Here is a 16,386-nt window from a genome sequence, read left to right as displayed (position 1 = left end):
GTGTCCGCGCTTGTAGCACTTTACTTTTTATGTTTTGCAACCTTGCATCGAAGTGAAATGATCTTTCTGGAGCAGTTAATCGGTCGCGGTCAGCAGAACGCTCATAATATGCAACACGGCATTCATTGACGGGAGCCCTGCCCGACAACTTCGTTAACCTAATATCGCACAAAATGACCCCGCTTCGCTCGGCACGTTGCAAAATAACAAGGCGAGAGACGTCTGAGTGTAAAAGTAGTAAGAGACGTGGCGTCAGTTGGGGATGCGCGCGGGGACCATGAAGTGCATGGGTGCCATGAACGTTATATGCAAGAGCGTTTATCATGACGACCTTAGACGCCTACGCCTCGTCGCTACGATGCTTCATCGTGTTTTCAGCGGTATTACTGGCAACTGTCAGTTCGACAGAGCACCTGTGGGAAAACCGTTATGCGAACCTATACTTTGAGAGCAAGACGCAAAAGCGAAAAGGCGCATGGCGGAATCAGACATATCGAGATTATACGAGCAAAGAACGTGTTACAAATATTCATGGAGACTTCTTGTAGAAAGTACGCAGAGAGTCTTGATGACTTTTTCAACTTGGATATCTGAAATGTTCACTGTGCAAAATGATGTTCGCCAGTAGATACTTTCGCGAGTTGAGCTAATAATCGAGCAGTCTTGTTCTTTATTTTGCAAGTGGTAATCTCAAGCACGTGCGGCTTCAAGGCCTAACAACCAAATCAGGGGCTCCCGATAAGGCAGTGCGGAGTAATGATTCATGCATGCACATGCAGTCTCAATGAGCAGCGCAAGATATTGACGTGTGGAGACAGGCAACAAGGATGTATAAGCACAGCAGCGAGAAAAACAACAACAGCAACAAAAAGAGCACGCAGCTTGGACGCGTCAGTACACAGCGATGCGCTCGCGAAATCGCGAGCGCGGAATTTGGCGCCCGTCGTGCGCCTTGGCTGGTGATGGAGCGCACGTCCACCCGCGTCCCATTTGTCACGCCTGCGAACAGGCGGCCAAAGAAACCTTCTGCCGCGGCTGCCGTTGAATCAGGATGGATATCCGACAGGATACCCTTTGGGCAGTCAGGTAAGCTCAATCTTTTCGCGCTTGCCAGGAGTTGCAATCCCAACACCATAAATAGCTCGCAGGTCGCATCAGCTACAGAACTGCGTCGAGAAAAGGGCGGTTGTTTGCAGTGTGTCTTGCGCTCATATTTATTAATACGGGTGCTCTTATGTGCCTAACTCGTGCGAAAAACAGAACCGTGCTCCCATTAGGGTGCAGAAGTGGGTGTCTCTCCTTCACCTGAACCTGAACCTCCAACCCCCCCTTCCCACCACCACCACCACCACCACCACTATACCACCTATGCAACCACAGGCTGTTCACCATCTCAGGTTCCATCCTGTAAGTCTTAAACGTGAACTTCAGTTCGCAGTCGGGCCTGGTATCCCCATGCTATGGCCACGCCTTTTGTTGAAAAGATGGGAAATACAGAAAAAGTAAACAAAAAAAGAACGTACGAGTATACACTTCCTCGAAACTAGTGCAATCGCATCAATTAATAAATATCTAAATATTTATTGATTAATTTTTTGTGCTTATGCAGCCCTCTCTAATAAGCCTCTTAATTATAGATGCGAACATTTGAAGTAAACATTTATCTGCTACAGACCGCACAACTAAAGATTATTCTGCAAACTATTGTAAGCCCATATTGAGATTTACAGGGATTTGTTTTTCTTCGTAGTATGGTGACGGTTATGCTAAGAATGAGGAGTTGGCCTCATTGGCCTCAGATGTATGCGTTAAGAGACAAAGTCGGCAATATGATTACTAATATAGATGAGATAGTACAAGTGGCTGAGGAGTTCTATAGAGATTTATACAGTACCAGTAGCACCCACGACGATAATGTGAGAGGGAATAGCCTAGAGGAATTTGAAATCCCACAAGTAACGCCGCAAGAAGTAAAGAACGCCTTGGGAGTTATACAAACGGGGAAGGCAGCTGGGGTGGATCAGGTAACAGCAGATTTGTTGAAGGATGGTGGGAACATTGTTCTAGAAAGACTGGCTACCCTATATACACAATGCCTCATGACCTCTAGCGTAGCGGAATCTTGAAAGAACGCTAACATAATCCTAATGCATAAGAAAGGGGACTCCAAAGACTTGAAAAATTATAGACCGATCAGCTTACTGTCCGTTGCCTACAAAGTATTTACTAAGGTAATCGCAAATAGAATCAGGAACACCTTAGACTTCTGTCAACCAAAGAACCAGGCAGGATTCCGTAAAGGCTACTCAACAATAGACCATATTCACACTATCAATCAGGTGATAGAGAAATGTGCGGAATATAACCAACCCTTATATATAGCTTTCATTGATTACGAAAAAGCGTTTGATTCAGTCGAAACCTCAGCAGTCATGGAGGCATTACAGAATCAGGGTGTAGACGAGCCGTATGTAAAAATACTGAAAGATATCTATAGCAGCTCCACAGCCACAAAAGATGAACATAGAAAATTAACATGGATATTGTTATGCGCATTACGGGTTTCTTCATTGCGACATATTTTGGCAGCGTAACATCGCTTTGAAAAAATTACGATAACATTTTTCGATAGAAAACGCTGCAAAAATATGGAAGCATGGAAACAAAGCGCAAGAGACACACTATTGCACCTGAAAGTTCTCGTAATTTGTATTGCTTAACCGCTCGACCGGAGTGTGAAACGCTCCAGCAGATACGATATAGACTGTTAGCAATATCGCTTATCTTCCTTCAACTTCGCGTCTAGTTTACAACTGTCTCGAGCCTCATGGCATGGCGAAGGCTGTAAAACCAAACTTGAATTAAATTAAATTATGGGGTTTTGCGTGCCAGAACCGTTTGATTCAGCCGAAACCTCATCAGTCATGCAGGCATTACGGAATCAGGGTGTAGACGAGCCGTACTTAAAGATACTGAAAGATATCTATAGCGGCTCCACAGCCACCGTAGTCCTCCATAAAGAAAGCAACAAAATCCCAATAAAGAAAGGCGTCAGACAGGGAGATACGATCTCTCCAAGCTATTCACAGCGTGTTTACAGGAAGTATTCAGCGACCTGGAGTGGGAAGAATTGGGGATAAAAGTTGATGGAGAATACCTTAGTAACTTGCGATTCACTGATGATATTGCCTTGCTCAGTAACTCAGGAGACCAATTGCAATGCATGCTCACTGACCTGGAGAGTCAAAGCAGAAGGGTGGGTCTAAAAATTAATCTGCAGAAAACTAAAGTAATGTTTAACAGTCTCGGAAGAGAACAGCAGTTTACGATAGGAAGCGAGGCACTGGAAGTGGTAAGGGAACACATCTACTTAGGGCAGGTAGGGACCACGAATCCGGATCATGATACTGAAATAATCAGAAGAATAAGAATGGGCTGGGGTCCTGGGTAAGAATGGGCATTTGGCAAGCATTCTCAAATCATGAACAGCAGGTTGCCACTATCCCTCAATAGAAAAGTGTATAACAGCTGTGTCTTACCAGTACTCACGTATGGGGCAGAAACCTGGAGGCTTACGAAAAGGGTTCTGCTTAAATTGAGGACGACGCAACAAGCTATGGAAAGATGAATGATGGGTGTAACGTTAAGGGATAAGAAAAGAGAAGATTGGGTGAGGGAACAAACGCAGGTTAATGACATCTTAGTTGAAATCAAGAAAAAGAAATGGGAATGGGCAGCACATGTAATGAGGAGGGAAGATAACCGATGGTCATTAAGGGTTACGGACTGGATTCCAAGGGAAGGGAAGCGTAGCAGGGGGCGGCAGAAAGTTAGGGGTGGGCGGATGAGATTAAGAAGTTTGCAGGGACAACATGGCCACAATTAGTACGTAACCGGGGTAGTTGGAGAAGTATGGGAGAGACCTTTGCCCTGCAGTGGGCGTAACCAGGCTGATGATGATGATGATGATGATGATGATGATGATGATGATTTCTCTATCTCTCTCTCTCTCTTGGCCCAAGTTATGTGGGCCACCCTGTATAGAGTGAACCGGTGAATGCGTTGGAGCTTTAAAAAATACACTACAACGCAAAGTCCATAATACCCAGTGTAAAGCAGAATGCGTGGTCCCGTCCCTCAACGGTTGTAATCGCGCGTGTGAGTGTGTGCGTGCTTTAAAAGAAAGAACGCAATAAGCTACTCTTCACAAATGTTGCCTAGAATGTAACGACCTCGATTTTCGCTAGACACTTGTTTTCCTAACCGGCGTTGCCGCCGCTGTCACAAAGCAGGGACAGAATTCACAAACCATGCCCGGTATAACGTAACGACTGTATTCCAATGATATTCTTCCTCGAGCTTCGTCCGAGGTCCGAGCGACTCTTCGCCACCGTCGTGAGCGGTAGACATAAATGGTGGACAATAAGAAATGAGTAGACCCTAGCGAAAGGAATCACTGCCATTATCCCGGCTGACGGTCCGCATTCACAAAAAAATATTATGCCAAAGCTGTTTGCAGGAGAAGGCGCCAGCCAATAGTGATGTTGGGCCTGTTATTAGCAGAGGCGGTAGGCCAATGGCAAACAAGGCATACGAACGAAAAATATTAAACTACAACGGCTGGTAAGCACAGGCACCGCCTAGTCATCAAATTGAACTTACTATTGGTGAAGACGGCTGGCCAATGACGAACTGCTCTCACGAACGAATAACTTAGTCAGTTGCGTCTCAGGGCCCGTAGTAAAAAAACTCAGTGCCCTTCCACTCTGTGAAGAAGGATGACCAGCGAAGGAGTTTATATGGGCCCCGTAACGCCGGTTTCACCTCCTCCGCAGGTCGGCCCGGCATTGCACTATCTTCGGGATCGGCCCACGTATAGGGAGTGCTTAACCCATGCTTCACCTCCGCCGTGAGTCGGCCCGGCATTGCCCTATCTTCGGGATCGGCCCACGTATGGGGAGCGCTTAACGCCTCCGTCGCCTCCGCCACTGGTCGGCCCGGCATTGCACTATCTTCGGAATCGGCCCACGAATGGGGAGCGCTTAATGCGGGAGACACATGGTGCGATTTTCCGTGCGATCGGTCGTACGACCATTCGCATCGGCTGCCGCACTCAACGGTTTCCCAACAGAATCCGCCGCATGCGGCGTCGGATCGCACGCCGCGCATGCGACCGACCGGCTGAATATTGTCATGCGACTGCCGCGTCGGTCGGACGGCCGCAGCCAATGGCAGCGCCGGTAGCGCGAACGTCACGGCCACGTCGCAGACCCGACGGGGCGGAGCCGGCGAGCGAGCGCCTCGCCGCTCCGATCATGTCTGTTTTTTTTTTTTCTCCCTGGTCGAAACGAAGGCCTCTTTCGCCGCTGACGGCGGTACATAATAAGCTGCAATTTGTTTCTGACACGAAATAACTTATAGAATAAAGTGGCCTCGAAAGAGTGCATGTTATAAAACGTTGTGCGATATAGTAAATCGTTGGCGTGATTTCTAACCGGACGCGGTCAGCGCAGACGTGCCAGCAATCGTCTATACGAAGCGGCTCGCCTGACTGGCGTGTTTACTCATCGCTACTAACGGCACCGAGAAAAATAACCGTATTTTCACTTAAGAGAAACATAAATGTTCAGACATTGATTGTGCTGATGAATTTAGGCGCTTTATTACGAGCTGCGGAGGCATCGGCATGGGCCCTCGGCCTCGGATGGACGGCCGGCGAGCTAGGCCTACACCGTCTCCCAGCGATAGCAATCTCGCCTGGCATGCTCTTTCGCTTCCGTCGGCGCCAATGAAATAAAATGTGCTGCAATTTAAGCGTGAGATAACTGTGTACATGTTGTGCCGACTAACAGACGCTTCGTTATACGAGCTGCAAGCGATCGTGTCGCAAGCGCCACCGGTGTCGGATTCGTTGGCCGACCGAGCTATGCCTGCCGGCTCCTGTAGCCATCGGCGGCTGTAAGGAGCCGTTACTGCTAACGCGGCCTTGCGGAAACACGTCTACAGTGCTTCCATAGGCGTGTTTATATTGTCATCGTTTGTTTCAAACAAGAAAGCTGTGCAAATACGTTTGCTTTCACTTTCTGTTCGAAGTTATGAAGCATTCCGAACTTCCACGCAGGGGCGCCGGTTCTAGGCGGAGCTACCCGCCGCTCGCTCATTCGTACCATGTGTCCCGAATCGCCGCATGCGGCAAGTCGCACACGACGCGCCGTACGACAGATCGCACGGAAAATCGCACCATGTGTCTCCCGCTTAACGCCTGCCTCAGCTCCGCCGCGAGTCGGCCCGACATTGCACTACCTTCGGGATCGACCCACGTATGGAGAGTGCTTAACGCATGCTTCATCTCCGCCGCAGATCGGACCGGCATTGCACTATCTTCGGGATCGGTCCACGTATGGGGAGTGCTTAACGCATGCTTCATCTCCGCCGCAGATCGGACCGGCATTGCACTATCTCCGGGCTCGGCCCACGTATGGAAAGCGCTTAACGCCTGCTTCAGCACCACCGCGAGTCGGCCCGGCATTGCACTATCTCCGGGCTCGGCCCACGTATGGGGAGCGCTTAACGCCTGCTTCACCACCACGGCGAGTCGGCCCGGCATTGCACTATCTTCGGTATCGGCCCACGTATGGCGAGTGCTTAACACCTGCTTCATTACCACCGCGAGTCGGCCCGGCATTGCACTATCTCTGGGATCGGCCCACGTATGAAGAGCTTTTTGCTTACCACGCCAACGACACGAAAATTTCCTTGCACGGCAGAGGTATACAGCTTCGCTGTAAAAACAAAAGAAGCTGTTTTTACGTCAGCATTGTTCGTTCCTATGCAGAATTGTTTGGGCCTAAATTCCAGCCTATGCTAACTCTGGGCATATTATTAACGAAGTAAGCTATCCAATGGCAAAAAGCACTTACGAACAAAAGGTTTTGTGAATGCGGGCCTAGTTTCCCAAGCGTATGCTTGATTTGTACTCGCTTTTCTCAGGAAGCCAATGAGGAATTACAGCGCTCCAAATAATGGTATTCGGTTGGCATATAGTTGTTTGCTCTTCGAGATGAACTTGCATAGTGAGAGAACAGTTTGGATAAAGACATTTTGGATCATACCAGTAGGGCTCTGCGTTTCACGATCAGGATATGATCTAACGCTATGGAAAAGTTTTCATTCCAATGCGCAATTTTTTTATAGTTATACTACGCAAAACAAGGTATGTTAACAGCCCATCTCACTCGCCCTCTTTCTTTATTTCTTGCTTGCCTTTCTTTGTGCAACGAGTTTACATATGCTCTATTTTTCGAGCCTTTGCCAATTTAAGAGAAGCCGAAAACATTATTCACATGTTGAAATGCGTTTCAGTGAACTGGCCTTTGATGAACGCAAAATTCGGTATGAACCGACTTCTGACAGGAATCACTGTATGCAGCAATCTAGTCACGCTCAGCATTATCTATAGGACACAGATGTTTTTCGTTATTGTTGGGATAAGGCCATGGCGCCTGAAGAAGCCAAGTACAAGTTAAATAATTTATCACTTTCGCCTCTCACGCCAATATTTTCAATACTAAGCTCTCCGTCATCTACTTTATTACAAGAGATATATATTTTAAATAAATGGAGATGGTGGGTCAACACTCCATGTGACCCTGCATGAGTGATGAGGCATAACTACGTTATAACAGCTTCTTTTTCAAAACAGCAAAGTCCATTCCCTCTAAAGAAGACGTTGAGCTCAAGAGCAAGTTCAAATATTATCTGAACAGTCATTTATCATATTGTTTCAGAAAGTAACATACAGGGTGTCAAATATTTTCGCTTCGAACCGGCTAAGTATAGCTGTCACCAGTTTCCGGTACTTGCGATCGGAGCTGATGTATTCATTTTTCTTTCTTTTATACGAAAATGATCGTTAATTAATGGTTTACATTACCTTTTTTTTTCGCTCCATATTTAGAAAGAAGGGATCCGGACACCGATCAAAATTGTTTAAAATATATACTTACGTTTCGGCTGCCCCACGGAAGCCTTGTTCACAATGAGTCAAGCGGCAGAGCTTGCGGCCTTTTTATGTGCGGCTCAAGACATGATTTAGGCGTTTGACATATATAGACGGCAGATTGCCTCCGTTGCAATTAAGAGTGTGCGCCGTGATTTGGAAGATTAAAGACTCAAGATAACGACGCGTAGAATTATTTCGTTCCTTGGCAATCACGTGAGATTTTTCCCAGTTTGTGGCGTACTTGCGCAGTGTTCGGCCAGAGCATTAGACGCAACGTGTCGTTTCTGGACGTAATTCCGTCATACCGACACCAATTTAAAAAGAAAAACGGAGGAGGGGGAATAAGAATGGCTGCACATTTATATCTGATCGAAAGAAAACACAGAAAATGCGGCTCGAAAATGAAAGCGATAGAGATAAACTTTAATCAGTGAAAGGTGGAAAGGTGGGCCTGAGTGGTCCGGCTTTAGCTTGCTGCTTCACATTGCGGAAGGCTTGAAAATGAAGCGTCCAATTACATCTAGCATTTAACACGTCGTATTTACGCCCTCTTTCTCTAATGGGTTCTCTCTTTTTTTTCCCCTTTTTTATCACTTCGGCTTGGAAATGAGGTTGCGACGAATTGATAGTTTCCCTGCTGGAAAGAGAATCGATTTTTGTTATAAGCCGGCGGTTGTAAAAATTTCTTAGCAGCAGTCTCTGAACACAATTTCTTCCGACAATCTTGAGATCATGGGCAAATGACGCTTCACCTCGAGGCCTTCAGCACTAGCGATCAGCAGGGTTAATTCCTTTTATTGGATGCACTTGACAAACCTGCTGCGAGCTGGACGGCCTTCATCAGCCAGTTTCATGCACTTTCTTTTTCACGCTGTTAAACATCTCCCTGATCAACCTGTCGAGGGCCTTGAACAAGATCCCGAACATTAACCACACGATCTACGCGGACGACATCACCATCTGGTGCCCCAGCGGATGTGAGGGTCAGGTCGAGGGAGCTTTGGAAGAGGCCATCGATGTGACGGAGCGGTATCTTATCCCCACCGGGCTAAGGGGCTCGCCCGCTAAATCTGAGCTCTTGCTCTACAAGAAGAGGCCCCGAGGCGGTTCTCACCGGTTCTGGAAGCCAGCAACGGAGAGCCACATTACGTTATTCACCGGTAAGGGCTCGCCAGTACCGCGGGTAAACACTATCAGGGTCCTAGGAATGTTTATCTAGTCGAATGGGGCCAATGGAGCCGCCCTCAAACGCATTTGCTCCAAGACAGAAAGCACCCTCGGCCTGATCCGAAGAACTGCCAACAGGTACCACGTAATCAGGGAGGACAATCTGATCCGGATTATCCCCGCCTTCGTGCTATGCCATCTCGCTTATTCAGCGGCTATGCACAACTGGCTCACGTCGGAGCGCAACAAGATCAATGCCCAAATCAGAAGAGTCTTCAAGCTTACCCTCGGCCTTCCCGTCCGAACGCACCCAGAAGACCTCCTCAAGTTGGGAATCCACAACACGTTCAAAGAAATTGTTGAAGCCCAAGAGTTTTCTCAGTTTGTCAAACTCTCCTGCACCTCAGCGGGCCGAGCCATAGTTGGCAAGCTGGGACGCAACGCCACGGTCGTCGGTCCCGACGCTGTGAAGCTGCCCAACGGCGTAAGATGCAAGATTTCCATACACCGGATGCCACGCAATCTGCATCCGACCTACAACGAAGGACGAAGACGAGCCAGGGGTGCTCTGCTCGCCAGTACCCGCTTGGACAAGGACCGAACATGCTTCGTAGACGCTGCATCGTACGCTCAAGAAGAAGCCTTCTCCTCAGTGGTCATCGACTGTGATTCCAAAGCCCTCAGCTGCGCTACCATCTGCACTTCTAGTTCCAGCGTTGCAGAGCAGGTTGCAATTGCTCTTGCATTGACGGACGGTGTACATGACACGATTTACTCAAGGCTGCTGTCAGGGCCTTTCAGATGGGAATGGTGGCTCCCCAGGCCCTACGTATCATCCAAAATGCTAAAGACCTCAAACATCACTCATTGACCTGGTTCCCTGAGCACCTTGGAACCATTGAGGGTGCCTCGCTCAACCCCAACGAAGAGGCGCACTCGGCTGCACGAGGTTTGACTGACTGTGCGCCGGGTAACGCGTCCTCTCCCGGGCGACCCGAGCCTCTCTGCTCGTACAACGAGATCTGCAAACATAATTATCTATCAAGAAGACTCCTGCCTCTGCCGCACTCCTGGCTGTGCAGGGCCCAGGCAGTCACTCTGAGACTTCTGCAAACAAACACTTACCCGAGCCCCATGGCACTGCACACAATGTACCCTGAACGGTTCCCAAGCCCGGACTGCCCTCTGTGTGGTGGTTATGCGGACTTCAAGCTTATCCTGTGGGGCTGCGCCTCTGCCGGTCCCCCTTTCACCCAAGAGGAAATGATGAAGCTCATTAGCGCCCAGGGCCAAACCTCTCAAATCCTGGCAGTCCAGAGGGCACGCGAGAGGGCCGTCAGGTTTCCCCTGATGGTCACCGAGTGGGCCTAGCCAGGTGAGGTTGAGTTTACTCGCATCTATTGTGGGCCGAATGAAGTTGGTTCACTCACTCACTCACTCACTCACTCACTCACTCACTCACTCACTCACTCACTCACTCACTCACTCACTCACTCACTCACTCACTCACTCACTCACTCATCTCATTTTGTTATTGTTGCTGTCCCTGTCGTTGTTGTTGTGGGGATGCAAAAAATCTCTCTGACATATTTGGTTTTCTAGCAATACACTAGCCGAGAAGCGTGTTAACAATTCAGAAATTATATTACGCGGTTTCGCGCCTCCAAGCCACAGTCCGTCTACAAGAGTCGCCCTGTAAAAAGAGGGCTACATATTAATTGTGGCTACCCGGTGCTCTTTACCCTGCACCAAAAACCTCGGATTACGACCCCCACTGAAATGTGGCTTTCGTAGCCAGGAATAAAATCCGCTACCTCGGGCCCAGCAGCAGAGCGCCATAGCTCCTGAGCCACCGTGGCGAGTTTGTCTCCTTCTTCTTCCTATTATTATTATTATTATTATTATTATTATTATTATTATTATTATTATTATTATTATTCCTATTATTATTATTATTAGAGAAGCCAGATGTAGTTGTAGATAATTTCAATAATTTTTTCACGCGTTTTTCTAACACTGCGCAGTCGCAGAGACACACTTGCTCACTCAAACATACTGTTCAAGCATCTGCTTTTTTGCCCACGTTGTCGAAGGAAGATCTGAGGCGAATAATTTTTAGTTTCCGACCTAATAAACAACCGGGCATAGATGGGTTGGCTGTGGCCACACTAAGAAGAAATTTTGATACATTAGCAGACATAGTGCTTTTTATGATTAATGGTTTTATAAGCACCGCATCAATTCCGGAGACCTTAAAAACGGCGATTGTTAAGCCACTGTATAAAGCAGGAAAAAAAGATGAAGTTGAAAACTATAGACCTATTTCTGTTTTGCCTATACTCTCTCAAATACTGGAAAAGTTTCTGTTTGATTGCATGACTTCCTTCTTAAAGAAATTTTCAATCCTAACACGAAGACAGTTTGGATTTGTTGCTGAGCGAGGTACTATTACACTGTTAGAAGAGTTCACAGATGAATTATATTCTGCTCTAGAGAAGAACCTGTATAGTTGGGCCTTGTTTTTAGATTTAGCAAAAGCGTTCGAAACTGTAAATCACGATATTTTATTGGAAAAGTTGTTTCGTTTGGGTTTCAGGGGACCCTTTTTTGATATTATTTGCAATTATTTACAGGATAGATCACAGGTGCTCATGGGCAGTAAAGAAATTTTTAGCGTTAGAAAATATATTACAGCTGGTGTTCCACAGGGATCCGTCTTGTCCCCTCTTTTATTCAATTTATTTATGAACGACTTTCCCACGATAATTACAAAGGCCACTGTGTATCAATATGCAGATGATACAGTTCTACTCACTCGTCATAGGCATTATGAAGAAGCAATTAGCGCCCTACAAAATGCAGTCCATAAGGCTATGCAATGGTTTGAAGAAAACTGTGTTTATATCAATGCTAAGAAAAGCAAAATCATGTGCTTTCGTAGTCCATTAAAAACTCAAAAAATGAACTTGCCAATATTTCTGCATAATGAACATTGTATTTCATGTAAATGTACTGCTATAGAATATGTGGAGACATTCAAATACCTGGGTATAACGTTCAACAGCGGCATGTCTTGGCAACATCACATGGCGTTTTTGTGTGGGAAACTACGTAGTGTTGCATATTTACTTTTCAACATAAAGGGTTTAGTACCTCTACCAGTCAAGAAAATGATAGTGCATGCACTTGCGTACAGTGTGCTGAGGTATGGGATAACGATCTTCGCCTTTTGTACAGAACACTGGAAAAATCGGATTGATAAACTACTAAAAAATATATTAAGAAATGTGGCTTATGGTAGTAAACTTAACGACAATAATATTTTTGAGGAATTAGGATTTTGCACATTGGAGGGGTTATTTACCAGGACTGTTATTATGCGGCATAATTGGAGCGATGAATTCAAAGAGGCATACGATACACCTCGTTTGTTAAGAAATAAAAAACGTTTTAAGGTACCCTATTCCACTACTAAGTATGGTGAAGCGAGAAGAAGTGTATATATCCCAAAAATATTTAACGATTTGGCCGATGAATTCTTCTTGGCAACTTCGAAAAAACAGTTGAGGAAATTATTGATGAAACGGTGAAATTTACTCCTGATCTTTACTTAAGTTGTTGATGTGTTTCTCTTTTATGTCATTGTCTGTTAACGGGTAATACTACCAAACATTCTTCTCAAAGTAGAAAAAAACGTGTTATTATGTATATGTCTACCTTTTCACTTTTTATGTAAATATGTAACCACATCGCTGTACCGACTCTTCCGGGCCTAGTCGCACAAGTCCTCGTAGACTTAGACAGGCCCGTTTCTTTGTATTGTGTTTGGATGTGTGTCAATAAATATATTATTATTATTATTATTATTATTATTATTATTATTATTATTATTATTATACTATTATTATTAATTGTGTGTGTAGGAGACGTTGGCATCATGAATTATTCTTGCTACTCCTTTTAGCTTGTGCAAAAGTACATAGCAAAGATACGCCGAGGCTCAAACAAACAAACAGGTCAACAAGACAAAATATTAAAATGAAATGTCAGTAAAAGTTGGAAGTTGCTAATGAATAATTCATAGAACGTTCAAATTAATGTTCAATTACACTGATTACATTGTTTGAACATGCCGATTACGGCGGATGAGTTTCTTAACACGCAAAGTGGTCCAACAGCCCCATGCGAACAGCAGTGTACGGGCAGTGTAAACAAGAGGGCGACATGCAAACAAAGAACAGCCGACTCGAATATAGGGGAAAAAATCCTGTTGCAAGTGAGAACTCTGCTGCTTAGCATTCATTAAAGGCAAAAGCTAGAATTATCTTTGCTTTCATCACTTTCAACACGAGCTCTCATTTTTTAGTATGTATACGCTACTCTTACTGGGATAGAGAGGATTTCCCAGATACAACATTTTCACGTTGTAGCGACGATGAAGATTATATCCAGATCATGTGAGACACGAAGATAGTTGCTACTGTTGTATGATTAAAGGGGATTTACAACGTAACAGCAATTTAAGATAATTATACGTAAGTTTCAAAGCAGAAGTAGAGCTAGAGAATTTTTTTTTCAAGTGTTTCCAATATGATCTACATATGTTTCAGTTACAAAGAGACAGCTCAATATAAAAAGTTAGAAATTATGTAATATGAGCATGTAGTTTATTTATGCTTGCATTATATTAGCATATCCTTGCTTTTTCGCAAGGCGCATCAGTGTGACTTTAACGACGACAGAAATTTCTGCCACGTCACTCCGCCTCACTCCCAGACAAAGAGAGAGAAACGTTTTTAAAAGACGCTGGATATGTCTGCATACCCATATATGCATAACATGCTACTCCAGGTGACTAGCATGATGTGAAATGAGCCATTCACATACGGGGTACACAAACAAACACAGTTACACGAAACTAGTGCTTGGTCGAGGCCAGCATCCCGGAGCGTCTTCGTTGAGTGCAAAGAGCTGCAAGCGCTCCTCCGAGGTTCAGGTATGTTCTGCAGCTAAAAGGACCTGGCACGTAAATTTAAAACGATGTTGAGAACACCTCTTGGAGAGCAAAGTCATCGTAGGCATTATACACGTTGCACAGTGGCGATCGCATCAATTGCAGTTTCAACGTTGGCATAGGCCAAGTTTAGCGGAATACAGGGGTCCCGAAGGGGTCCCGCCTGCAGTTTTTACTTTGTGACCCTTTCCTGTACACAACTGTTTTTGTACTAACTTACCTATCAATAAAACTGAATTGAATTGGAAAAAAAAACGTGCACTGTCCCGCTTTATAAAAGTGTTGACACCTGGTATGGGTCCGTACTGTCTCATGACAGCGCTTTCGCGAAGGCCGTCGCGTGGCGCTCTGAACGCACCACCTGGTGTCATGCGGAACCTCACTTCCAGCGCAGATAGCCAATCAGTGTTTGCATTCAACAGTTGCAGTCAACAGTTAAGTGTGAGCGATAATTCGTCACATCTGAGAGCGTTCCGTGGGAAAATAAACGCTATTCCCTTTGTTTTGTTCCCTTTTAATGTAAGTTTGGTATAGCGAAGTCTCTAATTGATCAAGAACAGTTCGCTATCTCACGCTCGTCAAGTGCTTCGTCTCGTGATTGATGCGCACGACGTACAAGTGAGGTGTTTTCCGTGCACACTACTTCTGCGAAGCTCTTCGAGAGCCTTCGGCCAAACCGTTCACATGCATTAAATATAAGTAAACACTACGCACAATACAAAGTCTACGCACAAAATCTACGCACAATACAAAGTCTTCAGGGTCAAGTGCTCCGGATCTGTCTAGGCCTGCCTCAGAGTGCTTCAACAGTGGCTACGATAACAATCGCTAGAGACCACCTTGTCAAGACCCACATTGAAATTGAAGTACTCAGGACCCATATAAGGCATCTAGCCAGGACTCCTCGTCACCATTTAGCCTCTCTACCAGCGGACAGGCCACACACATCTTTCAGCCAAACGATAACTGCATATGATGAATCAGTGCCAGCTTGTTTCACTCCGGCTGCGAGACCTTCGATCCCTCCATGGTGCCTCGCTCAGCCAAAAATCAACCTCGCAATACCTGGTATCTCGAAAAAAGCTGATCTGTCATCACCAGCCCTTAGACAGCTCACGCTACTACATCTGTACGAGAACTACCTTGACTCTACGCATATTTACACTGATGGATCTGTCCTTCCAAGCAGCTCCACGGCGGCAATCTTCGTACCAGCGAAAGCTACAACAATCAAATTTAAGACGACCCACGCGACAATATCGACGGCAGCAGAGCTCGCAGCGCTCTTTACTGCTCTTCATCACATTGGTGATGAACCGCCACACAAATGGACAATATTCTGCGATTCCAAGGCGGCACTGCAGTCTCTACTGTCACCTTTACGACGCGGACCGCACGAACAACTAATATTCCATATTACAGAGACATTACACCATATAAGTGATGCAGGCCACGAAATAACCTTTCAGTGGCTTCCAAGTCACTGCGGGATTGTCGGCAATGAACGGGCGGATCACGCCGCCCGCTCAGCCCATACTGAGGAGCGCCACGTCCCAATTCCTCTTTCTAGAACTGACGCGGCACGGAAGCTCCGCCTACTTGCTCGGCAGTGCACCGCGTCGCAATGGAATGAGCCACATTTAAGAAATCCGCGAATGTACTCACTTGACCCAACATTAAGCCTTCGAGCGCCATCACAGCTTCGCCGTAGAGACGCCACGCTTTTATATCGACTTTGGTCGGGCGTTGCCTTTACTAAAGCCTATGCCTTCCGCATAGGGATGACCGACACCCCAACCTGTGACCACTGCCGCCATGAAGAATCAATTGGCCATATTTTGTGCACCTGCCCGCAGTACAGTCCATAGAGGGCATGCCTCAGCCAGGAACTTGACCAACTGGACGACCAACCGCTATCCGAAAAAAGAATCCTGCAACATCGAAAGGACCTGCCGTCACAGAAGAAGGCCGTGCAAGCGCTTTTGCGCTTCTTGCGATCTACCGGCCTGTGTGAACGACTTTAACTGGAACGCCTTTTGTGTGTGTGTCTCCATGTGTGCGCGTTCGTTTTTTTTTCGTTTTTTGTTTGCGTTTTCCTCTCTGTCATCTTTCTAACCCCTATCCCCCATCCCCAGTGTAGGGTAGGAAACCGGAGACTCATATCTGGTTAACCTCCCTGCCTTTCCTCTTCATTCTCTCTCTC

At 46.2% G+C, this 16,386-nt stretch overlaps 1 protein-coding gene and 1 long non-coding RNA gene across 6 annotated transcripts in view; one reads left to right on the top strand and one right to left on the bottom strand.

The window, feature by feature from the left end:
- The window catches only part of LOC135917534 (uncharacterized), a 141,672-nt gene that overhangs the window by 36,367 nt on the left and 88,919 nt on the right, over positions 1-16,386 (top strand). The gene's annotated exons all lie outside the window — the stretch shown is intronic.
- LOC135917533 (uncharacterized) overlaps positions 1-16,386 on the bottom strand; it is a 385,479-nt gene that overhangs the window by 288,214 nt on the left and 80,879 nt on the right. The window contains exon 1 of one of the 4 annotated variants that reach the window (XM_070532990.1): positions 4,663-4,754. The exons of the other annotated variants lie outside the window; for them this stretch is intronic. The gene's annotated coding sequence lies outside the window, so the exon portion shown is untranslated. Of the gene's footprint in view, positions 1-4,662; positions 4,755-16,386 lie in introns of those variants that run through there. 4 annotated transcript variants of the gene reach the window in all.

Source organism: Dermacentor albipictus, chromosome 1 (assembly GCF_038994185.2).
Source record: "Dermacentor albipictus isolate Rhodes 1998 colony chromosome 1, USDA_Dalb.pri_finalv2, whole genome shotgun sequence".
Classification (NCBI taxonomy): domain Eukaryota; kingdom Metazoa; phylum Arthropoda; class Arachnida; order Ixodida; family Ixodidae; genus Dermacentor; species Dermacentor albipictus.
This window is presented reverse-complemented; position numbering and strand designations above follow the sequence as displayed.